Below are 25,878 nucleotides of genomic sequence, written 5' to 3'. Positions count from 1 at the left end.
TTATTATTTAATTTTTTTTGCAGGAGAACGAGAGCGTCACAGTAATTAAGCATATAATAAATATGGGAAATGGTGTTGTGTTTCATTTAATTAAAATATTTTATTCTGGCTGTGTTTATTTAACATGTAACAATTATAGGATTAATAATGGATGAATATAAACCCAGACTCATAATATCCAGTGTCCAAAACACCATGTCCTGGACACCATAAATTACTGCTCCAAACGGCAATCTAATACATCAGGAGAAAAATAGGAGCATTACAAGCACCATTTTTTTTTAAAATGTACAAACTTTATTGAAACACTCAAAAGACGAGTACAACACATGCATATAAAATAAGGACACAAAAGGCCCATCCCTTTAACCCACGTAACATAGCAAAGATCTTGCCTGATCACTGGAAGAGGTTACCTAGAGGCCACTTATGAGCCCATGTGTATCTACCGTCAGACACATACAGTCCAACACATGGACCTACTTTACAGCATATAAGTAATGCTGGTGTAATAGAACTCAGGCCTCCAAAATACTGTACAGGGGACCCGTCATACTGACAATACCATAAGTGCAAATAGCGTACAAAGAGATGCAGTGATGGCGGTCACCAGAGGTTCCTCTTACCCAGATGTAGGTGCAGGAGATGGATCAAGTTGGGCGACACCCCCGACGCACGTTTCGCTCCAGCGGTCTATTAGCTTTCTCAAGGGGAAGTGTCCTCGCTTCACCAAAAGGACCTTATATCCCAAATTTCCGGTCACATGACAGAGCATGTGACCCGGAAGTTCACCGGACTGCCTGTAGGTGGCGCATGTATCCATGGCCTCCAACGCCGCAAACACCCCGCCCAGCCAGGCTCACAGGCCGTATGAGTGGGAGCATAGCGTTGCCATAGCACCCAGTCACCGGCCGGCGATGCCAGGCGGCCGGACTGAGGAGGAGCGGAGCGGAAGCAAACGGGCGCATGCGCACTGCAATCCGGGACCCAAAACTGGCATAACAAGGTAATCAAATATAACCACAGAAACAACACCAATGTAAATAACACAACAAATTCCATGTAACAGATATATAAATAATCCCAATAGAAGAGATGAAAAAGTGCATTGGATCCATTCTGTGCTTCAGCATGCCAATGTGGGATCCGATTTTCGAAGGATACCAGGACCAAATATCTAAAAACTATGAACGAACAATAAGACACAGTTAAAATATGAAAGAAAAAAATCAATAAAAAGGTGAAACAAACACACCTATGAAGGGGAGGGAAAATCCCCAGACTACAGGAACGGGGCAAAATTAAGAGATTCATTAAGACCCCCAGGTCTGACAGTACCTAGGGTCACGATCCATTTTAATTCACGTTGGGCGAGCAATTTTTTAACATTACCCCCTCGTATGCCCATGTGGATGAGATCTATCCCCCTTACCATAAACTGACTTGGATCACAGTCATGATATTTTAAGAAATGTTTGGGTAAAGTTGTTAATTGGGAGACATCCTCCACTGTCCTTGCTGCGCCAATGTCCCGCACATGCTCCCTCACCCTCACTCTTAATTCACGCGACGTTAAACCTACGTAAATCAGACGACAACTGCAAGTAGCATAATAGATAACATTTTTGCTACTGCAGGAGATATAATGTCTTATGTCAAAATTCATTTTGCCATCCGCCGAGGAGAATGAGGAGCTGCGAAGGACATTGGCGCAAGCCACACAGTGTCCACACGTATAGCACCCAACAGTACGACATACAGAACCAAAAAGAGGAGTAACGGGCGCCACATAGTGGCTCTTAACCAGCAAATCTTTCAGATTCCTAGCCTTCCTTGGGGTCATCAGGGGACGGTCGGACAGGAACGGACCCAGAGAGGGCTCAGTACTGAGAATCCGCCAATGCTTACTTAAGATAGTACGTATACTCTCCCATTCGTGGTTGAATTCGGATATGAATCTTATCGATTCATCCGCCCTTTTATTCTCCTTTTTGGGGTATAACAACCGATTCAGTGGGGTATTTTTTGCCCTGTTATACCCGCATCTCACACACCGATGGCTATATCCACGTTGTTGAAAGCGTTCCTTCAGATCGCTAGCCTGTCGCTCAAATGTTTGGTCATTCGAGCAGATCCGCCTAACCCGGAGGAATTGTCCGACCGGGACGGCCCTAACCGTGGCTTGACTGTGCCCAGAGGTAGCGTGAACTAACGCGTTCACAGATGTCGATTTTCGGAAAACCTCTGTCTCTATAAGAAGATTGTCACCCACCCTCAGGAGTATATCCAGAAAGTCAGTTTCATGGGGATCATACTTATAGGTTAATTTGATGTTCAAATTGTTTGTATTGAGCAGTCATAAAATCCCCGAGCTGCTGGTCAGTCCCTCGCCATAAAAACAAATCATCTATATAGCGCCACCAGCACAGCACATGGTCGGCGGCCTCCCCCCTTGCACCCCCAAATACCAACCTCTCCCAAAAACCCAAAAAGAGGTTGGCATAGGCCGGTGCACAGGCCGCCCCCATGGCTGCGCCGCGCTTCTGTTGATAAAAATGATCCTTGTACGTAAAAAAATTATGCGTAAGGATAAATTCCAGCAGCTCGAGGATAAGCTCACACAAAGGGCCGTCCAGGTCGGAGGCCCCCAGGAAAAACCGGACCGCCCGAAGGCCATCGGTGTGATCGATACAGGTATACAGGGCCTCCACGTCCGCTGTAACCAGCAGGATATCCCTGTCCACAGAGACTCCGTCAACCCTCGTCAGGACGTCCGTTGTGTCCTTCACAAATGATGGCAAAGTTTCTACCAGTTTCTTAAGGTAGAAGTCCACAAACTTACATATTGGGTCACATAAGCCCTGTATCCCTGACACAATGGGACGTCCCGTCCTTTATTTTCCGATATCATGGAGTTAGGACACTATAACGGGACGGCAGGTACAAACAAGGGTGCACGGTGACGAAGTTGGACAGGTGTCTTATTTACGCTTCTCCATTACTAAGCCACTCCATTACTAAGGGCTTGATGTCACCTACAATACAAAGGTGACATCAACCCCACAACTATTACCCCACTTGCCACCGCTACAGGGCAGGTGGGAAGAGAGGCTAAGTGCCAGAATTGGGGCATCTTAGAGATGTGCCATTTCTGGGGCAGCTGAGAGCTGGTGTTTGTAGCCAGGGGGAGCCCCAATATCCATGGCCCCTTCCTAGGCTCCCCTACTTTAATAGGCAATAAAGGCTAAATATACAGCTGTGAGCTGATATTAATAGCCTGGGAAGCTCCATAGGTACTACCCCTTTCCCAGGCTGTAAACATCGGCCCCCAGTCGCTGGCTTTCCCTGTTCTGGTTTTGAAAATTGCACGGGAGCCCATGCAATTTTTTTTCCTTTTAATTAAACATATTGTGTTTAAGGCCGGGGCCACACTTGCGAGAAACTCGCACGAGTCTCGCACCTGAATACCCAACACTGCTGTCGGCACTCGGGACTGGAGTGTGTGGCTGCATGTATTTCTATGCAGCTGAACGCTCCAGTCCGAGAGCCAGCGGCAGTGTCGGCTATTGAGGTGCGAGACTCGTGCGAGTTTCTCGCAAGTGTGACCCCGGCCTAAAGCCGATTTTGTGTGTGTCTTTATTTAACTCTTTATGTACCATTTTATTATGTTCATTACTAAACATCGGGCTTGGTATTATCGAGCTATAGACAGATATTCACTTATATTTGTTTTGTGTGTAAATTTTTTATTTGAATATGGTATGTGATGATACTATGGTCTCTTCAATGAAGTATGTGAAAGAAGAGGTTGGACAAAGAAATAACATCACAAATCTTTTTTTTTTGTTAAATAATATATCTTTATTTAGCTTACAAAAACACATACAAATCCGCATGAAAATCCTCATCAAAAACAAGCAGATTTTCACCTGCGTTTTCTGCCAAGAGAGGAAGAATCCGCGCAGAAAATTCCACAGGCAAATCTGCAATGTGTGCACATAGCCTTAGGGTATGTGCACACGTTGCAGATTTGGCCCTGCGGATCCGCAGCAGATTTCTATGTGGTGTACAGTACCATGTAAACCTATGGAAACCAAATCCGCTGTGCACATGCTAGGGAAAATTCCGCGCAGAAACGCAGTGGTTTATTTTCCGCAGCATATCAATTCGGAATGCGGAATCCACAGCGTTTTACACCTATTCCATTATAGGAATCCACAGGTGTAAAAACGCAGGCGAAATCTGCACAAAATCCGGAGAAAACCCGCAAGTCAATTTACCTGCAGATTCTGCAGAATCAGCGAGGAAAAATCCGCAACGTTTGCACATACCCTTAGAGCCCTGGATATAGATTCTTTATCGTAAGGCTACTTTCACACTAGCGTCGTGCACTGCACGTCGCTATGCGTCATTTTGTAGAAAAAACGCATCCTGCAAAAGTGCTTGCAGGATGCGTTTTTTCTACATAGACTTGCATTGGCGACGCATTGCCACACGTTGCATCCGTCATGCGACGGATGCGTCGGACCGTCGCCACCAAAAAAAGTTGCATGTTTTTTGGTGCGTCGTGCCCGTCTTTTCCGACCACGCAACTGCTGGTGTAGGTCAACTGTGTTTTATCATGACCAAAGTCAGCGCAGCCATCTACCAGGAAATTTTAGAGCACTTCATGCTTCCCTCTGCCAACAAGCTTTTTGGAGATGGAAATTTCATTCTTCAGCAGGAATTGGCACCTGTCCACACTGGCAAAAGTACCAATACCTTTTTTTTAAAACAACAGTATCACTGTGCTTGATTGGCCAGCAAACTCACCTGATCTTAACCCCATAGAGAATCTATGGGGTATTGTCAAAAGGAAGATGAGACATCAGACCCAACAATGCAGACGAGCTGAAGGCTGCTATCAAAGCAACCTGGGCGTTGTCCCCGGCCGCCAGGATAGGGATGGTACTAGACGAATGGTGGACCTTGTGGGGATGGCGGAGCTTTCGAGGACCCCCAGTGTACTCCTGTCATTAGATGCGATGACGTTTGACAGGGTGCACTGGGATTACCTGAGGGGGTGTTGGGTAAGTTTGGAATTGAGGACTTTTTATGCTCAGCTATTCTTTCTCTCTACTCAAAACGCCAAGATTTTTTCTTCAGGCTTTTGGTCGGAGAGGTTCTAATGGAATCCACCAGGGGTGTTCTTTCTCCTGTAATTTTTACTCTGGTTATGGAACCTCTGGCGGAGGCTATCAGGAGAAACCTGGGGGTGTCAGGCATTAAGGTGGGGGACTCTAACCATGTAATTGGTCTATATGCGGACGATGTTATTATCGCCTGCACGAATATTGAGCAATCTCTCCCAGCTATAATGTCCACTTTGACAATATTTTCCTCCATCTCTTATTATAACCTTAACTCGTCCAAGTCTTTAATCCTTCCAATTGGAGTCCTGACTTGAGGGAAAAAAAATGAACAGCTACGTTACCTTTTCAGTGGGCTGAAGAAAGTATTCCTTATTTAGGGATAAACCTGTCAGCTTCCCGTCTCCTGGTTCAATCTAATGTACTCCCTTTACTTAGCACTCTTGAGAATGAGTATCTCATCAATTCTAAATTTATCCTTTCATGGGCTGCAAGGATTCAATCCTTTAAAAGTCTTTCTACCCAAAATAATCTACTTATTCAAGTGTCTGCCAGTGTTGTACCCCCCCACTTGAAATCGAATATATCTCAGACCTACAGGACATAAACCAATCCTTTTAACTATGGAGGCAATGATTGGGGTCTGGAAATAGGAAGTAATAAACCAGAACCTCATATACCCTATCCAAGTATGTCAAGATCGGAGGCTGCGGGTATTAAATCATTAGGAGACCTTTATAGAGGACGCTGGCTTAATTCCATTTAATGATATCCTGACCTCTCATCCATTCCTGAGGGGGGCCTTTTATCGATACCTTTAAGTTAGGCATTTGCTTTATCCTGGGCCTACTCCTTGGACTTTTGACTTCTTCCCTGAAAAGATCACTTTTCTCCTCAGGCATGGAAAACTCGGGTTTATCTCCTTTTTATAAGATGCTCAATAATCCACCCTTGGAGAGAACACTACCATACATGATAAAGTGGGAAAAATAATTGAAATTCTCTATATCCCCTCAGAAGTGGCATGATACTATTAGTCTAGTACAAAAATCCTCTAGATGTGTTAATCACCTAGAGCAGATTAAAAAACTGCACCTCAGATAGCATCTCTATCCGGTGAGAATAGCTCACTTCTCCCCAAATTATTCACCCCTTTGTTGGAGAGGTTGCAAGCAAAAAGGTTCCTTGAGGCATATATAATAATAATTTTTATTTATATAGCACCAACATATTCCGCAGCACTTTACAATTAAGCAGGGACATGTACAGACAATAAATTCAATACAAGTTAAGACAATTTAAACAGTGACATTAGGGGTGAGGTCCCTGCTCGCAAGCTTACAATCTACAAGGAAATATGGGGACACAATAGGTGAAAAGTGCTTGTTATTTCAGGTCTGGCAATTATAGTAAATAGGGATTTTCATATAAAGCTGCATGATCCAGTCATCAGCCCGAGTGTTTAAGTTCAATAGTCAAGTATCAAGTGCAGTTATGTGCATGGAGGGTGTGGAGACAGATGAAGAGTAGGGTGCAGATTCAGAATATTTGGAAGGAGGGAACAGGGCAAAGTTAGTTTACTGAGTAGTTGATGTTGTAGGCTTGTTTGAAGAGATGGGTTTTTAGAGCGCGCTTGAATAGTGCAGGGCTAGGTATCAGCCTGATCATCTGGGGAAGTGCATTCCAGAGAGCTGGCGCAGAGAAGTCTTGGAGATGGAGGTGCGAGGTTCGGAATACGGGGATGTTAGTCTTAGGTCATTTGTAGAACGGAGGGCACGTGTAGGGCGATAGACAGCGATGAGAGAGGAGATATAAGGCGGTGCAGAACTGTGGAGAGCTTTGTGGGTGAGAGAGAGGAGTTTATACTGGACCCTGTAGCGAATGGGTAGCCAGTGTAATGACTGGCACAAGATGGAGGCATCGGTGAAGCGGCTGGACAGAAATATGACCCTGGCTGCCGCATTCAAGATGGATTGGAGAGGAGAAAGTTTGGTAAGAGGGAGACCGATCAGAAGAGAGTTGCAGTAGTCCAGATGAGAATGAATAAGAGCGATAGTAAGAGTCTTAGCAGTTTCAAAGGTGAGAAAAGGTTGGATTCTGGAGATGTTTTTAAGATGCATGTGACAAGAGCGAGTGAGTGATCGGATATAGGGAGTAAAGTTCGGTGTCGAATATAACCCCAAGACAGCGGGCATGCTGCTTGGAAGTTATGGTTGAACCCTCCAGGGTAATTTCGATGTTGGGTAGAGTGAAGTTAGTAAAAAGGAGAAACACAAGAAGTTCCATTTTGGGGAGATTTAGTTTCAGATAGAGGGAGGACATGATGTTAGAGACAGCAGACAGACAATCCTTGTTATTTTGAATTAGGGCAGGGAGTGATGTCAGGGAAAGAAGTGTATAATTGGGTGTCGTCAGCATAGAGATGATACTGGAACCCAAATCTGCTGATTGTTTGTCCAATAGGGGCAGTGTATAGCGAGAAGAGGAGGGGGCCTAGGACTGAGACGTGCGGAACCCCATTAGTAAGGGGGATGAGGAGAGGAGAGGAAGAGGGGCCAGCAAAAGCTACAGTAAAGGAGCGGTCAGAGAGGTATGAGAACCAGGAGAGGGCTGTGTCCTTGAGGCCTATGGAGCAGAGCAGAGTGGGAAGGAGCTGGTGATCCACAGTGTCAAATGTGGCAGAGAGATCCAGGAGAATCAGCAGGGAGCAATGACCTTTGGATTTAGCTATTAGATCATTAGAGACTTTAGTGAGGGCAGTTTCAGTGGAGTGTAAAGAGCGGAAACCAGATTGTAATGGGCCGAGAAGAGAGTTATCCGAGAGATAGCAGATTAGACGGGAGTGGACCAAGCGTTCCAGGAGTTTAGAGATGAAGGAAAGGTTAGAGACGACAAGTCTGTAGTTAGCAGTGCAGTTCTGGTCCAGGGATGGCTTTTTAAGTAAAGGGGTTATGATTGCATGTTTAAATGAGGAGGGAAAGATACCTGAAGATAGAGGTTAAATATTTTAGTCAGGTGAGTGGTGACCACTGGTGAGAGACTGCAGGAGATATGAAGGAATGGGGTCACTGTTACAGGTTGTAGGCCGAGCAGAAGCGAGGAGCTCGGAAACTTCTTCTGAATCAGGCTCAAAGATGTGCAGTGAACTTGAGGTGCGGCAGGGACATTCTGGCTTAGGGTTTTTGATCTGTGCTCACACATTTTAGGCCAGAGAATACCCCAAGAACCCAGTCTGGTGTTTTACATCTTGGTCTGGACAATTATCCGGCTGAGATGGGGACAGTTTTTTCACATGTTCTGATATCCGCAAGATTATGTGTTGCTGCAAATTTGAAGTCCCCGAAGCCTCCCTGTATTCAAGAGCTTATTAACAAGGTGAATTCTCACTTTGAATACGAATACTTACTAGCTTCTTCCCTTAAGCAGAAGGGGAGTTCGATCTAAAGCCCTCTGGCTGGATTCTTCCTTAGCAGCCCCTCTATTGGCCATAATGGATACTGCCCTTCCTTACGGAGTCTAGAATTGCTTGATACTAGGCCCTTTACTTTCCTTTTCCTAAGTATCATTGTTTACTTGTTTTAGGTTTGTTGCTTGTCTCACTCAACCAAGGGTAGAGGGTGGGGGGAGGTGTTGTGTTTGTATTTCCCGTTATAACAATATGAGAGCTTGGACTCAAGTTGTTGCAGTTCAAACTGTTTACTCACATTTCTGTGGTTTTAATTTGATGTGTGTCGTTGATCTGCAACTCTATGCATTTATTGCACTCTGCTATGTTTATGCTCTCAAAAGATTTTGGATAATCAAATTAAAAACAAACAAACAAAAAAGCAACCTGGGCTTCCATAACACCTCAGCAGTGCCACAGGCTGATCGCCTCCATGCCACGCCACATTGATGCAAAAGGTGCCCAGACCAAGTATTGAGTACATTTACTGAATATACATTTCAGTAGACCAACATTTCGGATTTTAAAATCATTTTTCAAGCTGGTGTTATAACGTATTCTAATTTACTGAGATAATGACATTTGGGTTTTCAGTGACTGTAAGCCATTATCAACATTAACAAAAAAAAAAACAAAACAAAAAAACCCCAAAATACACTGGCCGGATTACTTACCGGTAATGCTCTTTTAATGAGTCCACGACAGCACCCCACATGAGAGAGAGGGATCTGCCCATAGGAACAGGAAACCTACAGAATAAAAGGAGGCGGTCCCCTCTCCTCCTCAGTTTAGTTTTCAGAGTATAAAGGGAACTGCAAAGTTTTAGTATTAACTCATAATCAGCAATTAAAATTGTCTTAAACTCTATACAACCATTATTTGTGAGCTTAAAAGAAGGAAATTGGGCAAAATTTGGGAGGGTAGTAAATGGGTGCTGTCGTGGACTCATTAAAAGAGCATTACCGGTAAGTAATCCGGCTTTTTACCCTTCGCCACGATAGCACCCCACATGAGAGATTTTCAGAGAGTCATTATCTGGGTGGGATTACTGTACTAAGAACAGCTCTACCAAAGGTTAGATCAGAAGATGTGGATAGATCAAGTCTATAATGGTTGTAAAAAGTAGAAGGTGTAGACCAGGTTGCGGCCTTACATATTAAATGGATTGGTACATCTGCTTGTTCCGCCCAGGAGGAAGCCATGGCTCATGATGAATGTGCTTTTATACCCACTGTAGGAATCTCGCCTTTTGATGCATAGGCCAAGCAGATAGCTTCTCTGATCCACCGAGATATGGTAGCTTTTCTGACCCCATGTCCTTTCTTTTGGCCCTGAAAGGAGACAAACAGAGCCCTACTCTGCCTCCATGTCTGAGACCTTTCTATATAGGTCAGGATGGCTCTTCTGACATCTAAGGTGTGGAACTTATGTTGTTCTGGAGTTACAGGGGAATCAAAAAAGGACGGGAGAAAAATTTCCTGTGATCTGTGGTAGGTGGATGCCACCTTAGGGAGGTATGAGGGGTCTGGTTTTAGGACTATTCGATCTTGAAATATTAGTAAGAAAGGTGGGTCTACTGATAGGGCCTGGATGTCGCTAACCCTTCTAGCTGAGGTTAGGGCCACCAATAGGGCTACTTTATATGTTAGGACATTTAGAGGTATGGAATCTAGTGGCTCAAATGGGAAGCCGGTTAAGGCCTCCAGTACTAGATTTAAATCCCACGGAGGTAGACGGGGACTATGGACCGGGTTACTACGTTCACAAGACTTTATAAGTCTGGAGATCCACCTATTAGCTGCTATATTGCATCCATATAGGGCTCCTAATGCCGAGACCTGAACTCTTAAGGTGTTTACCGATAACCCTAATTCTTGGCCTTTTTGTAAGAACGCTAGAATAGGTGTCACCGGAACTTGCTTAGTGAACGGTACTGTATAAAAGTTTAACAATTTATTCCATACCCTACTATATATTAGGGTGGTAGATGTTTTTCTACTTAGTAAAAGGGTGTTTACTAGTTCCACTGAAAACTCCCTTGAACTTAATAGTTGCCTCTCAAATTCCACGCCGTCAAGTGAAGACCTTTCACTTGCGGGTGGAAAAAGGGGCCCTGGAACAGCAGCTCCTTGTCTGATGGAAGAATCCATGGGTCGCATAGACACATGGTCTGGAGACAAGAGAACCATGGTCTTCTTGGCCAAAAAGGGTGCAATGAGGATTACTCTTGCTCGTTTCCTTCTGATTTTTCTGATCACTAGTGGAATCAGAGACATCGGAGGAAAGGCATATGCCAGTTTGAACTTCCAAGGGTGGTGAAGAGAGTCCAACATGTCTGGATGATCCATGAAGTTCAGGGAAGCGAACCTTTTTACTTGTCTGTTGTCTCTTGTGGCAAACAGATCTATTTGTGGTATACCCCATGTTCTTGTTGTTATTCTGAATATGGTTTTGTTTAAGGTCCATTCCCCTTGGCGTAATATGTTTCGACTGAGGTAGTCTGCTTTGATGTTTTCTACACCTCTGATGTGTAGGGCTGTTAGTGATGCAAGAGGAGTCTCTGCTAGCTGGAAGATGTCTGCTGCTATGGTCATCAGACTTCCTGACCGTGTACCACCTTGATGGTTCACATATGCCACTGTGGTAGAATTGTCCGAGGAAACCCTTACATGTGCTCCTTGAATCTGTGGAAGAAAATGATTTAAGGCATATTCTACCGCTCTTAATTCTTTCCAATTGGAAGAACATGTTAATTCTGCCTGATCCCAAGTATCTTGGGCCAGACTATCCTCCATATGTGCACCCCACCCCATAGGGCTGGCGTCGGTGGTAACTTATCTTAGAACGGTCTATTATCCATGGTACACCCTTTGAAAGGTGCTCCATATCTAGCCACCAGGATAGGGATTCTCTGACATCTCTGGAAAGAGTTAGTTTACTTTCCAGCTGTCCTTTTCACTGAGCCGACAATACTTCATACTATAATTGACGGGTATGAAATTGAGCCCACGGCACAGCTGGAATACACGAGGATAATGATCCCAGTAAGGACATAGCTTTCCTTAGTGTCATGTGTGGGTTTTCCATTGCCTCTGACACTTTTGATTGTATAGTCACTCTTTTTGACTGTGGGAGGAAGCATTTCTGACTTACGGAGTCTAGCTGGATTCCTAGAAATATTTGAACGGTTTCTGGATTCAGCCTGGACTTTTCGAAATTGACGATCTAACCTAACTCCTGTAGGGACGAGATCGTATTAGATAATCGAATCTTACATTGAGGTATAGAATTTCCTACTACTAGAAACTCATCTAGGTAGGGTATTATCAAAGTGTCCCGTTGGCGTAGATGAGCCATCACTTCTAATATCACTTTTGTGAAGATGCGGGGAGCCATAGAAAGCCCAAAGGGCATTGCTACGTATTGAAAGTGACGAACCTGTCCTGCCCGGATGACTGCTATCCTTAGGTACTGCTGGTGTTTGGCGTGTATGGGAAGATGATAGTTGGCATCTTTTAGGTCTATCCCAGCCACGACACATCTAGGGAACAAAAGTTTGATGGTGGAACTAACGGATTCCATTTTAAAAGTATGATTACGCAAAAAAGAATTTAATTTTTTTGAGATTTATGATGGTTCTGAATGAACCATCTGGTTTATGGATCAAGAATAAAGGGGAATAGAACCCTCTCCCTTCTTGATCCTGGGGAACCTCTATTAGGACTCTTAGATAGAAGAGATAGGATCTCTGATTCCAGAGCCCTTTGTTGCTCCCGTCCTTTTGGTGATGTTACTACAAAAGAATCCCAAGGGATTCGATCAAACTCCAATTTTAAACCATATTGTATAATGTCCAGAATCCATTGGCTAGATGTTATTTGTTCCCATTTGGGAAAGAAAAATTTTAATCTGCCACCCACTTCATGGTCAGCGGTATTTGTTACGATTTGGACTATAGGATCCGCTAAGCAAAGCACCTTTTTGTTTTGGATCTTTCGTCTCCCGTCGCTCCCTTTGCTCAAATGGTTTGTTTCTGGTAAAGGGGCGTCTTCTGAAGGCTCTCCTGTAAGATGGAAGAGATTGATTAGGGAAGCCTTTCTTTCTCTCTCCCGCTTTATTCAGGAGTTCATCCAATGTTTTCCCAAAAAGGAACTCACCCTGGCAGGGGATCGCACAAAGTTTTGCTTTTGCCTGTGCGTCCCCTTTCCAGTTTTTTTAACCAGAGTGCTCGTCGGGCTGTGTTCACTAGGCCGGCTGATCTGGCTGCTAGGCGTAGCAAATCCACAGAGGCATCTGCCAGGAATGCTATCGCTTCTTTAATTAGAGGGATTTTTGGCAAGATTAATTCTCTCGAAGTTCTACCTCTAATTTGTTCCTCCAGCTGTTCCATCCACACTAGAAGTGACCTTGCAGTGCAGGTACTAGATATAGCTGGCCTGAATACCCCTGTGTTAGCCTCCCACGATCTTTTTAGTAAGGTTTCTGCTTTACGGTCTAACGGGTCTGTCAGGACCCCCGAATCGACTGTGGCATCAACCTTTGGCACTTTTGACCAGGAATTTAGTTCCTCATCGCTGAAGGGATAGCGTCTCTTAGAGGATGATGGTAGGAAACCTCTTGTATTTTGCTTATCCCATTCTTTTTTAATCAGGTCCTTAATAGTGGGTATGACGGGGAAGGATCTACGTTTTTTTCTGTCCTAACCCCGCAAACATGAGGTCTTGAGCCCATTTTTTTCCTTTCTTGTCTGGGCACCCCATTGTGCTCCTGACAGATTTTACTAAGTTGTCTATACTGCTGTTAGGTAGACAAAGTCCCCCTTCATTCTCGGATGAACTCGGCTGGGATCCAGATTCGTCTGAGGATCTATGTACATCCTCTGATTCTGATCTTGCTGGAGATCGGGACCTGCTTGGTTGGCGGGTACTGGTGCTACTTGTATGCGCCAAACCCTGCATTTCTTCCCAGATTATGGCTCTAACATCAGACAGAGTCATTATATTCTCCTGCCGTAAGGTTAGCATAATACATTCTGAGCATAACCTTTTAGCATAAGAATGGGGAAGGGGCTGCGTACATAAGGCACATTCCTTGTGTGTCCTTTTCTAAGGGTACCGTCACACAATGCCATTTTTATCGCTACGACGGCACGATCCGTGACGTCGCAGCGCCGTATGATTATCGCTCCAGCGTCGTAGACTGCGGTCACACTTTGCAATCACGGCGCTGGAGCGATGCCGAAGTCCCCGGGTAAACATCGGGTTACTAAGCGCAGGGCCGCGCTTAGTAACCCGATGTTTACCCTGGTTACCAGCGTAAACGTAAAAAAAACAAACAGTACATACTTACATTCCGGTGTCTGTCCCCCGGCGTTCTGCTTCTCTCCACTGTGCAAGTACCATAGCCGGAAAGCACAGCGGTGATGTCACCCCTGTGCTCGCTTTCCGGCTGGCCGGCGCTCACACTGCAGAGAAGCTGAGACGCCGGAGGACAGACACCGGAATGTGAGTATGTACTGTTTGTTTTTTTTACGTTTACGCTGGTAACCAGGGTAAACATCGGGTTACTAAGCGCGGCCCTGCGCTTAGTTACCCGATGTTTACCCTGGTTACAAGCGAACACATCACTGGATCGCTGTCACACACAACGATCCAGCGATGTCAGCGGGTGATCAAGCGACGAAAGAAAGTTCCAAACGATCTGCTACGACGTACGATTCTCAGCAGGGTCCCTGATCGCTGCTGCGTGTCAAACACTGCGATATCGTAACGATATCGCTAGAACGTCACGAATCGTACCGTCGTAGCGATAAAAATGGCATTGTGTGACGGTACCCTTAGTCTAGAGGAAGGGGACACAGAAGGAACATATATCAGCATATTGGAAGAGGCTTTTTTTAAAAAAAAAAAAAACTCACCCAGTGAAGCTGACAGGTACCGGTTCTGGAGGCGGATTTTTTGGCAAGTGATCCTTCTGTTTGGTGGTAGATCGTTTCTCTGGAGGCTGACCACCACTCTTAGTGCTGCTCCTAGCGCTTCTCTCCTTACTGGGAGAACGCTGCTCTGCTGCAGGCAGGTGCGCTTCGTCGGCCGGTGAAGCCACACACACACACCGGTCCGACGCCAGCGCCGCTTTTTAAATCTGGCGCTGAATCTCCTGCCTCCCCGGACCTAACCCAGAAGTGCTCCGGTGACTTCCGGGTTAGACGCGCCACTCACTCTCACCATGCGGCGGCCGGAGATATTAAACCGGCCGCTGCAGCGCGCGTGTCCTCATGGAGCCGGGCGGACCTGCGGTAACCAGACTCGGACCATGGATGGCTAACAGACGAGGGGGGGGGGGGGGGGGGGGGCGAGGCTGCAAGCAGGGGCTCCCCAGCTTCTGGAACCGCAGCCCCTGCCGTTCCCACAAAAACCGACGCAGGCGGGTGCATGGCCCAGGAATCCTCTTCATCTGTAGGTAAGCAGGGATTCCTATAGGAACAGGAAACCTAAACTGAGGAGGAGAGGGGACTGCCTCCTTTTATTCTGTAGGTTTCCTGTTCCTATGGGCGGATCCCTCATGTGGGGTGCTGTTGTGGCGAAGGGTAAAAGATCACGGTTTGTAATGACTGTATAATATGAGTTTCACTTTTTGTATTGAAGAACTGAAATCAATTAACTTTTTGATGATATTCTAATTTTGTAAAATGCAGATGTATAATGCATTGCATGTCAAGGATGCCTTTTAGACAAAGCTTCTGGCAGTCTAAACAGCCTCTTGTAGCTTGTCATGATGACTTCAGGGTGCCATAACGATCGGATCCTTGTGATAATACGCTGATTGAATGGGAGAGGAACGCCCCTCCCTCAAATATTGTGAGCAACTCAGGGGATTAAACACCTGGGGGGGCTGTGCGGCCACCTCTCCAGGCTGTGACTTACGCCATCATGTAAACCAGGCTCTTGTTTCCACCTGATCGCTATGACATACCTATACATTAAGGTACAGAACACCTATCCAACCAGGACATATAGGTACATCGAAGGTGATGAAGAGGTTAACCCCTTTAGCTACAAAACCCCTGCCATTGCATGGTGTGACACCACACCTCAGGCACATTGCAGAAATACTGGCAATTGAAGCAGTTTAATAGCACAATCACTAGACACATGGACAGAAAACATTTACTTTTTAAAATACTTTATTAGTAAAAAAACAAAACCAAGTGTGGGAGAGAAAAAAAAAAGAAAAAAAATAAAGATGGTACTCAGTAGGATTTACACACCTCCAGAAGGGTTGAATTTACAAGTTGGAGCCACACCGGTGCCAAATCTACACCAACATTCATATTGGTGCAATGTTAAAGGGAACCTGTCACCACGTTTTTGGAAGATGGGATAAAAATAGCGTTAAATAGGGGCAGAGGTGGGCGTTACATTAGTGTGTTTGTTATGCGTTTATTACCCACCTAAGTTGCCGAAATACCTTTGCAAAGTCTCCGTTTTCGCCTGTCAATCAGGCTGGTCTGGTCAGATGGGCGTGGTGTCTTCCCCCAGATCTTGTTTAGTTTTCCGTTGGTGGCGTAGTGGTGTGCGCATGCCCAAGGTCCCGAATCCTCTGCCAGGGGATTTCAAAGAGCGCGGTGTCCGTTATTGCATTGGTGATCGGTGGGCGCGGCCATCTTCCTTTGGCCGCGCGTGCGCAGAAGCGGCGCTCTGCTTGCCGCGGCGCTCTGCTGGCCGCGGCTTCAGGAAAATGGCCGCCGCGATATCCATCTGCACACGCGCGGCATCCCGCGGCCATTTTCCTGATGCCGCGGCCAGCAGAGCGCCGCTTCTGCGCACGCGCGGCCAAAGGAAGATGGCCGCGCCCACCGATCACCAATGCAATAACGGACACCGCGCTCTTTGAAATCCCCTGGCAGAGGATTCGGGACCTTGGGCATGCGCACACCACTACGCCACCAACGGAAAACTACGCAAAATCTGGGGGAAGACAACGCCCTTTTGACCAGACCAGCCTGATTGACAGGCGAAAACAGAGACTTTGCAAAGGTATTTCGGCAACTTAGGTGGGTAATAAACGCATAACAAACACGTGGTGACAGGTTCCCTTTAAGGTTCGCTGCTTATTTGCACACAGCCACGGACAGACGGCTTTTCCACACATCGTAGCAGTTTTAGGTGCTGTGCAGCCACCGCACATGAATTTAACATCAGCTATACTTTACACACACCTATAATGCACAAGAGTCATCAGTTCCTGCTACGTGTCAGGACAGTCAGACAGCCGTATAAATCACATCACAAACCTCAGAGCAGCCAGCAGCCCCGAGCAAGACAGCGGCATAGACATATGAAGCGGTGACGCTCTGGTCAGCTGCCGGCCAGTCCAATTTATATGACCATCTGATTGCACCGCCAGGAAGCAGTCAATTACTTATTATTGAAAACTTTCAGGAGATTGCTGAAGTTACTGCAGGACATGAAGTTTCCTTGGAGGTGGTGAGCTCTTGTGCTTCCCTTGCCTGATCTCAGGATCATGGTGGTGGACCCAGGTTTCATCACCTGTAATAAGCTTAAGAATAGAAACCTAGAATTTCTACAATCATTGTAATCATGGAACAAAGTAGTAAAACAGTTTCTTTGTAGAGCAGCACTGTACAGCACTTTCCATCCTCATCAGATGGAACTTGTACTGTGTTGTATAAGCAGACATGTCTGCACATACACAGGAAAGCTCAGCTCCCCAACGCTGAGAGACCATGCTGGGGGCCACAAACTTACTGAACAGCACACATAGGCAGAAGCATAAGTGCTAGTGCAACACACAGAGGCGCTGACCAGAGCAGTGCACGTTTTCTCCCCGGTTCCTGAAGAACGATCTCCCACAGGACACAAAACTCACATCTAATCCTCGTCACGGCCTCATACATCAAATTACATCCTAAAGGTTTAAAAAAAAAAAAAAAAAAAGTTAAATAAATTTTAGTCCAAAAGATATAAAAGGGTTATAAGATTTAAGTAGTAAATAAGGTTAAACAAGTTGTCACTGAACAAGTTGATGGGGATTCTGACCACCAGGAGCTGAACAACTTAGGCGCGATGTCACTTAATTACGACACATTCTGCAAAGGCTACAGAGCCACAAGCCATGCAGCTATATTGCAGCTCAATACAAGTCAATAGGGTCCAATTGCAAAAACCAACAAGTCGCAAAACGTCCCAAATAGTTGGATTTTTTCAGCTTGCTTGTCACAGTACCATAGAGGGTTGCAATGTGACCCCATTGACTGTTACTGTACTGCGATACCTAGATAACTTTGGCTACATGACTTGTGTCGTGGCCAAAATCACTGTTTCCCTAGCCTTATTTAGCTGGGACACGAAACGAAGATGAGCCATTGCTCACAAGGCCATATCTTGCCACCTACCATATTAAGAGGTGCACAGCCATAAGGAGCATTAACACTGAGCCCCTGTGGTCAGCCCACCCACCAAGGACCCCAGGAGATTCAACAAGTGTCCTGCTGGAAATCATTCTGAGTACCCACAGTGGGCACCGAGTGTAGACACAGCAGAGTTCCTCTATGCCACCAAATGACACAAACATGAAACCAAGGTCATGTCTGCAACGCCTCTAGGGGCAGGGAAAGCTGGAATAAGACCGTAGACAAACCTGTGCAGCCAAGGCTCCAGGGACGCTGCGCCCATCCTGCAAGAAAAAGAAAGATGGTGTTACTAAGACCTTACAAATCAAACAAAAATAGTGAATCACACACGCACCAAGCGGCTAAAATAAAGGCAAAGGCCCAATACCGGGACACAAGTGGCACTGAATAAAATGAGGGTCGGAGTCTAATTACTCACCGACAGACACCAAAACAACCACCGCTCAGCAGTCTAATGCCCGTTCAGATTTTCCTCACTTCGATGTGCACAGAACAATCATTTCATGTGATTAGACTGTACTGTAGTTCTCAGTAGAACATGTTCTATGCACACAGGCCTTTTCCCCTCCTTATGGACCAGACTCATTTTTATGAGTTTTTATCACACGTTCTTTTAACATTAAACTTTCAGTCAGATCTTCAATTTTAGCCTCATTCACGATTTGTAGGGATTCATTTTTTCCTTTTTATACTATTTTAGTGGCTATTAGGGAAAAAAAATGTTAAGAAACACAGGAAAAGTCTGTCCATTTCACTTTTCCACTGCTAAAGTTATTTTAAATAGAGTTTCCCTTTTTCTTACTTTTATATATTGAAAGCTTGCAAGGCTAAAAAGCTGCATTTCAGACTGCGGTATCTGGTTTATTTATGTTTTTATCACACACTGCCCTCTTAGAAGAACTTTGGGGGAAATAATAATAATAATAATCTTTATTTATATAGCGCCAACATATTCCACAGCATTTTACAGTTTACCAGTTGCAAACAGCAGTCATAAGTAATTTTAATATAATTCATCATTTTTACTCCCATTGTAACTGGTCTAACAGCCCCAGCTGCAGGGGAATTTCAGCCTCCAGACTGGGCCTCCTAGGACCCAGCCCCTCCTGTGCTCTCACTACATCCAAAAATCACATGACCGCTGGGTCCGGATGGTGCGTTTACTTTCTAAAACACTGCTTAAGGTGTGGACTGCCCGGATGTCTATAGTTTAAGTTTACTTTGGAGTACATAAAAATCAATTTCCCCCATCAAACAAGCAGTTTACTTGTTTGTTGAGTGATCGGCAGCCTGTTCAACCTGCATGATTATTGGGAAGTGAGTGTTCCCCTGATCGCCCGTCCACAATAGTCCGTATAAGTGCGCCCATAGATAGCGACTGCCTGAGCTGTAACTACTGGGAGGGCCATTTATACGGATATACCTGGGTGGGCCATTTATAAAGTTGCATTAAAAAAAAAATAGCCAACTTCACAATGGCCACCATGGTCACCACCCATCTTGAAAAGTTTCCCCCCTCCTATATACTAATGTGCCACAAACAGGAAGTTGATGTCACCAATCATTCCCATTTTATTTAGGTGTAACCATATACATGGCCCACCCAGGTGTATCCATATAAATGGCCCACCCTGTACATAAATAAGCTAAGGCTTTACCAACTAAACCACCATCTTCTGCAGATAAATTCACTTCACATTTGATAAAGTGAAAAGCAGCATGTGCAGAACACATTAGACTGTCAGCTGACGATGCGTGGGCCTCAGGCCAATTGTCAAGGTGGATCGGACACGTTTGATTTTGGACTACCGATTGCAGTCTCTCGGAGATTATTCACTGGCAGAGATGTCAGTCGATGGCTTTCTCAGTGAACACAGGAGCATACGCCGAGACGGCTGTGCCCAACCGATCATCCGAAGCATGGTTTGGCAGACAGCCATGTAATGTGTATGGCTGTCTGCAATGCAGCTTTGTTTGTGCAGCCCTGGACACAAGCCGGTCAACAACACTTAGAGATCAAAAACGGTAATTACGGCACTCCTGTGGATGGTGCCCAAGTAGGATCCTATGGCCGGGATCACACATACACGAGATACGGCCGAGTCTCGCAGGTGAAATCCCTCCTCTGGCGCCGGCACTCCGGAGCCGAGCGTGCAGCCGCACAGCAATACATGGAGCTGCACGCTCCGCTCCCAAGTGCCGGCGCCAGAGCAGGGTTTCCACCTGCCAGACTCGGCCGTATCAAGCGTATGTGTGATCCCGGCCTATCCCATGGAAACCTTGGAGAAAACTTGGCACTCAGGTAAATGTTGTAAGTAGATAAGTGTATTTTGTGCAGGCAATCCAAAAATAAAGAAACGTTTTGGTCCTACAATCACCTTCCTCAGACAGAAACGAACGCTCAGGATATGCAGCACACTGTAAAATTATCTGCTCACAACATTTACCCGAGAGCCAAGTTTTCTACAAGAACAACATTCAGATGTCCGGCTGGAAATCATTCTGAGCACCCACACAGCGGGCACCGAGTGTAGACGCAGCCGTGCTACTCTATGCCACCTAATGACACAAACATGAAACCAAGGTCATGTCTGCAACGCCTCTAGGGGCAAAGAAAGTCTTGAAAAAAAAAAAAAAGTTTTAGGAAAAGCATCACCTGTACAGAGGAAGGTTCCAGATAACCTGTATGCAGCCTGCAAGGCAAAAGGAAAAAAGTTATTATATACAAAATCTGCTAACTACAACCACCATCATTACCTATATGCAATCGGGTCAGTAAGTCAGTGAGATTTCCAAGGAAACAGTCTGAGCAGCACCTTCTAATAGGATGAACAAATGTGAACAGGTGCAATCTGCTGGGCCATGTCTAAAGGTACCGTCCCATTAAGCGACGCTGCAGCGATATAGACAACGATGCCGATCGCTGCTGCTGTTTCGTCGTTGTGTGGTCGCAGGAGAGCTGTCACACAGACAGCTCTCCAGCGACCAATGATGCCGAAGTCCCCGGGTAACCAGGGTAAACATCGGGTTACTAAGCGCAGGGCCGCGCTTAGTAACCCGATGTGTACCCTGGTTACCAGTGTAAATGTAAAAAAAAACAAACAGCACATACTTACATTCCGGTGCCTGTCGCGTCCCCCGGCATCCACTTCCCTGCACTGTGTAAGCGCCGGCCCTAAAGCAGAGCGGTGACGTCACCGCTGTGCTTTGCTTTACGGTCGGCACTGACACAGTCAGTGCAGGAAGCTCTGAGCAGCAGCGCGGACGCCGGGGGACGTGACAGACATCAGAGGGTGAGTATGTAGTGTTTTTTTTTTACTTTTACAATGGTAACCAGGGTAAATATCGGGTTACTAAGTGCGGCCCTGCGCTTAGTAACCCGATATTTACCCTGGTTACCATTGTAAAACATTGCTGGCATCGTTTCTTTTGCTGTCAAACACGACGATACACGCCGATCTGACGACCAAATAAAGTTCTGGCCTTCTAGCTCCGACCAACGATATCACAGCAGGATCCAGATCGCTGCTGCGTGTCAAACACAACGATATCGCTATCCAGGACGCTGCAACGTCACGGATCGCTATCGTTGGAAAGTTGGTCAGTGTGAAGGTACCTAAAGGTTTAAAACTACAATCACAGCCGTGTGCTACCTCCGCTATTTTTTCTTTGGACAGCACATGGTCCCATAGTTTCATCAATCCATACAATCAGTTTTAAAAATAAAAAAATCCATTTCACATGGATGTAAACGTGTGTGTGTGTGTGTGTGTGTGTGTGTGTGTGTGTGTGTGTGTGTGTGTGTGTGTGTGTGTGTGTGTGTGTGTGTGTGTGTGTGTGTGTGGCCAAGAATGAGTACGTCTACGGCCGGATAGAGCGATATGGATAGATATCTCCAAAACACAATTAAACAAAAACCTTTAAGTGTCACGGGCCAATAAACACTGGATAACGTACGGATGAGCCATGTGGGTTGGGATTTTGTGATCACCCATTGACCGGAGTACAAGATTAATAAAACATACAGAAGGTCACTCGGTTATATAGGACCCGGCTGCCAGAGCAGAAATTATAATGCAGCAGTTAACAAGTGTCCGGCTGTAAGCCATTCTCCGCACCCACACACCGGGCACCGAGGGTAGACACAGCAGAGGTACTCTATGCCACCTAATGACACAAACATGAAACCAAGGTCATGTCTGCAACGCCTCTAGGGGCAACTCACAGCACACCCCCTGCAACATACCACAGTGACCCACGTTCCCAACCCCGAGGGGAACTACAAGCCCCAGAATGAAAGGAATATAGCCCTAGATACAATCAACGGACCATACCCGGAGGAGCAACTCAGATCCACCTAACGTCCTGAAATACAGGAAACCTGAGCCCCCTGTGCTCTATGCTGGGGCAACACAATATAATCTACGACCCCCAGCGGAAAACTCACACAACACGAGTCCCGGCCAGACCGACCCTTCCCGCCGCACAATCAGAGGAGAAAGAGAAATTACACGCGCTCACAGAGCTTTAAATAGCCGCCTACGGCGCGTCGGAAGCGTCAATAATATAATGCGACAGTCTGCCACCAGACGGCAGCAGAGAAGCCACTTCGGCTCTGCTTATGGAGAGTCAGACATTGATGCTGTAAAAAAAACAATATGCAGCTAGATGGCGGCAGAACATACACAGAAATCTTATAAGGGCGAAAACAGAATTATTACATCGTGTTTCATAATGTAATCTGTGCTGGAAAGATATACAGAGATAAATGGTTAGAATGGAGTCATAGGAGATATCTCATATACAGGTCCTTCTCAAAAAATTAGCATATAGTGTTAAATTTCATTATTTACCATAATGTAATGATTACAATTAAACTTTCATATATTATAGATTCATTATCCACCAACTGAAATTTGTCAGGTCTTTTATTGTTTTAATACTGATGATTTTGGCATACAACTCCTGAAAACCCAAAAAACCTGTCTCAATAAATTAGCATATTTCACCCGTCCAATCAAATAAAAGTGTTTTTTTAATAACAAACAAAAAAACCATCAAATAATAATGTTCAGTTATGCACTCAATACTTGGTCGGGAATCCTTTGGCAGAAATGACTGCTTCAATGCGGCGTGGCATGGAGGCAATCAGCCAGTGACACTGCTGAGATGTTATGGAGGCCCAGGATGCTTCAATAGCGGCCTTAAGCTCATCCAGAGTGTTGGGTCTTGCATCTCTCAACTTTCTCTTCACAATATCCCACAGATTCTCTATGGGGTTCAGGTCAGGAGAGTTGGCAGGCCAATTGAGCACAGTAATACCATGTTCAGTAAACCATTTACCAGTGGTTTTGGCACTGTGAGCAGGTGCCAGGTCGTGCTGAAAAATGAAATCTTCATCTCCATAAAGCATTTCAGCCGATGGAAGCATGAAGTGCTCCAAAATCTCCTGATAGCTAGCTGCATTGACCCTGCCCTTGATGAAACACAGTGGACCAACACCAGCAGCTGACATGGCACCCCACACCATCACTGACTGTGGGTACTTGACACTGGACTTCAGGCATTTTGGCATTTCCTTCTCCCCAGTCTTCCTCCAGACTCTGGCACCTTGATTTCCGAATGACATGCAAAATTTGCTTTCATCAGAAAAAAGTACTTGGGACCACTTAGCAACAGTCCAGTGCTGCTTCTCTGTAGCCCAGGTCAGGCGCTTCTGCCGCTGTTTATGGTTCAAAAGTGGCTTTACCTGGGGAATGCGGCACCTGTAGCCCATTTCCTGCACACGCCTGTGCACGGTGGCTCTGGATGTTTCCACACCAGACTCAGTCCACTGCTTCCTCAGGTTCCCCAAGGTCTGGAATCGGTCCTTCTCCACATTGTTTCCTTCCAACAGACTTACCATTGAGGTGCCTTGATACAGCACTCTGGGAACAGCCTATTTGTTGAGAAATTTCTTTCTGGGTCTTACCCTCTTGCTTGAGGGTGTCAATGATGGCCTTCTTGACATCTGTCAGGTCGCTAGTCTTACCCATGATGAGGGTTTTGAGTAATGAACCAGGCAGGGAGTTTTTAAAAGCCTCAGGTATCTTTTGCATGTGTTTAGAGTTAATTAGTTGATTCAGAAGATTAGGGTAATAGGTCATTTAGAGAACCTTTTCTTGATATGCTAATTTATTGAGACAGGTTTTTTGGGTTATCAGGAGTTGTATGCCAAAATCATCAGTATTAAAACAATAAAAGACCTGACAAATTTCAGTTGGTGGATAATGAATCTATAATATATGAAAGTTTAATTGTAATCATTATATTATGGTAAATAATGAAATTTAACACTATATGCTAATTTTTTGAGAAGGACCTGTATTTCACTGCTGGGATCACATAGTAACTGGTATAATACAGTTGCTATCAGGGCCAGTTTTGGACAACGTGGGGCCCTGGGCAAGAGTTTAAAGTGGGGCCCCAAATGCTCACATATTGCACCGTCACACAGAAACATTTCTGTTTTATTAACGGGCTGAGCTCAGGCCGGTAATTGACAATATTCAAGTCATTGGACGCTTGTTTCCCGGCCTCTCTAGGGTAGGTGCACACCTTCAGTAATTGGCAGCGCTTTGGACGCAGCACATGTCCGCCGCCAGCTACTGAACGCAGGTGAATCTGCATGTGTTCATAGAACCGTGCAGATTCACCAAGGCCAATATATTGTATGGGTGAAATTTATCTTGCAGAGACTCGCATCTCTGCAAGATAAATAGTCATGCTGCGGTCTGTAGAGATGCGCCACATGTCTTTCTCTGCGGATAAGCCACGGGCGTCTGTGATCACATAGTGGAGATGGGACTTCTTGAAATCCCATCCACTATGCTGTAACATCTGGACACTGCACAAGTACGCAGCGCCCAACCCACATCGTTTACTGACCGTGTGTACCTACCCTTACTACGGCTGAGGAAGAATGAGTGGCACAGATAGTCCTCGATACAGTATAATGCAGGTCCCCTATAGTACATATAGTAAAATGCACTCCCCATAGTCCTTGATAGAGTATACTGCAGCCCCCACACATGGACGGACATACCACCGATTCAACTGATGCGGCTGCATCGGGGAACGGAGGCTCTGGGGGGCTCCTGCAGGGCGGCTAATAATGAGGGCAATCTGGCCAGTTTTTCCGGCTCCTGGGGGCCCCTGGCCAGATTGCCCTCATGTGCGGCAGGCAGGGAGCAATCCCTGCAGCTCCACTACCTGCAAGAGAAAACGTCAGCGGAGCGGAGCTGCAGGGAACGGATCCGTCCTGCTTCCTGTCTCACACAGCAGCTGAATGACATCATCATTCAGCACCGCGGCTGTGCGAGACAGGAAGCTGCCGCCGATGGTGCAGCTTCAGTATACCGTATGCAGAGGTGAGGTCAGGTGTGTGTGTGTTGTGTATGCAGAGTAGTGAATGGTGCTGTGTGTGTCTGTGTGTGTATGCAGAGGTGAATGGTGCTGTGTTTGTGTGTATGCAGAGGTGAATGGTGCTTTGTGTGTCTGTGTGTGTATGTGTATGCAGAGGTGAATGGTGTTTGTGTGTATGCAGAGGTGAATGGTGCTGTGTCTGTATGCAGAGGTGAATGGTGCTGTGTGTGTCTGTGTGTGTATGTGTATGCAAAGGTGAATGGTGCTGTGTGTGTGTATGCAGAGGTGAATGGTGCTGTGTGTGTCTGTGTGTGTATGTGTATGCAGAGAGGTGAATGGTGCTGTGTGTAGGTGGAGGAAAGGGCGATGGGGGTGATGGGGCAGAAGGTAATGATTGGGATGACGGAGAGGGCAATGATGGGGGTGATGGGGCAGAAGGCAATGATTGGGTTGACAGAGAGGGCAAT

General features: G+C 45.8%; 1 long non-coding RNA gene and 3 other non-coding genes across 4 annotated transcripts; all 4 read right to left on the bottom strand.

The window, feature by feature from the left end:
* Window positions 1-16,670: 16,670 nt before the first annotated feature.
* On the bottom strand, window positions 16,671-22,528 carry LOC143805441 (uncharacterized). Its single transcript, XR_013221245.1, has 5 exons — window positions 22,455-22,528; window positions 20,664-20,700; window positions 18,235-18,270; window positions 16,868-17,502; window positions 16,671-16,792 (listed from the first exon to the last, which is right to left on the bottom strand). It is a non-coding gene; the product is annotated as an uncharacterized LOC143805441 (long non-coding RNA).
* Window positions 18,077-18,206, bottom strand: LOC143810846 (small nucleolar RNA SNORA17). Its single transcript, XR_013223225.1, has one exon. It is a non-coding gene; the product is annotated as a small nucleolar RNA SNORA17 (small nucleolar RNA).
* Window positions 20,489-20,620, bottom strand: LOC143810845 (small nucleolar RNA SNORA17). Its single transcript, XR_013223224.1, has one exon. It is a non-coding gene; the product is annotated as a small nucleolar RNA SNORA17 (small nucleolar RNA).
* Window positions 22,097-22,228, bottom strand: LOC143810847 (small nucleolar RNA SNORA17). The gene has a single exon (XR_013223226.1). It is a non-coding gene; the product is annotated as a small nucleolar RNA SNORA17 (small nucleolar RNA).
* Window positions 22,529-25,878: the final 3,350 nt, after the last annotated feature.

This window comes from Ranitomeya variabilis, chromosome 2, assembly GCF_051348905.1.
Source record: "Ranitomeya variabilis isolate aRanVar5 chromosome 2, aRanVar5.hap1, whole genome shotgun sequence".
NCBI lineage: Eukaryota > Metazoa > Chordata > Amphibia > Anura > Dendrobatidae > Ranitomeya > Ranitomeya variabilis.
This window is presented reverse-complemented; position numbering and strand designations above follow the sequence as displayed.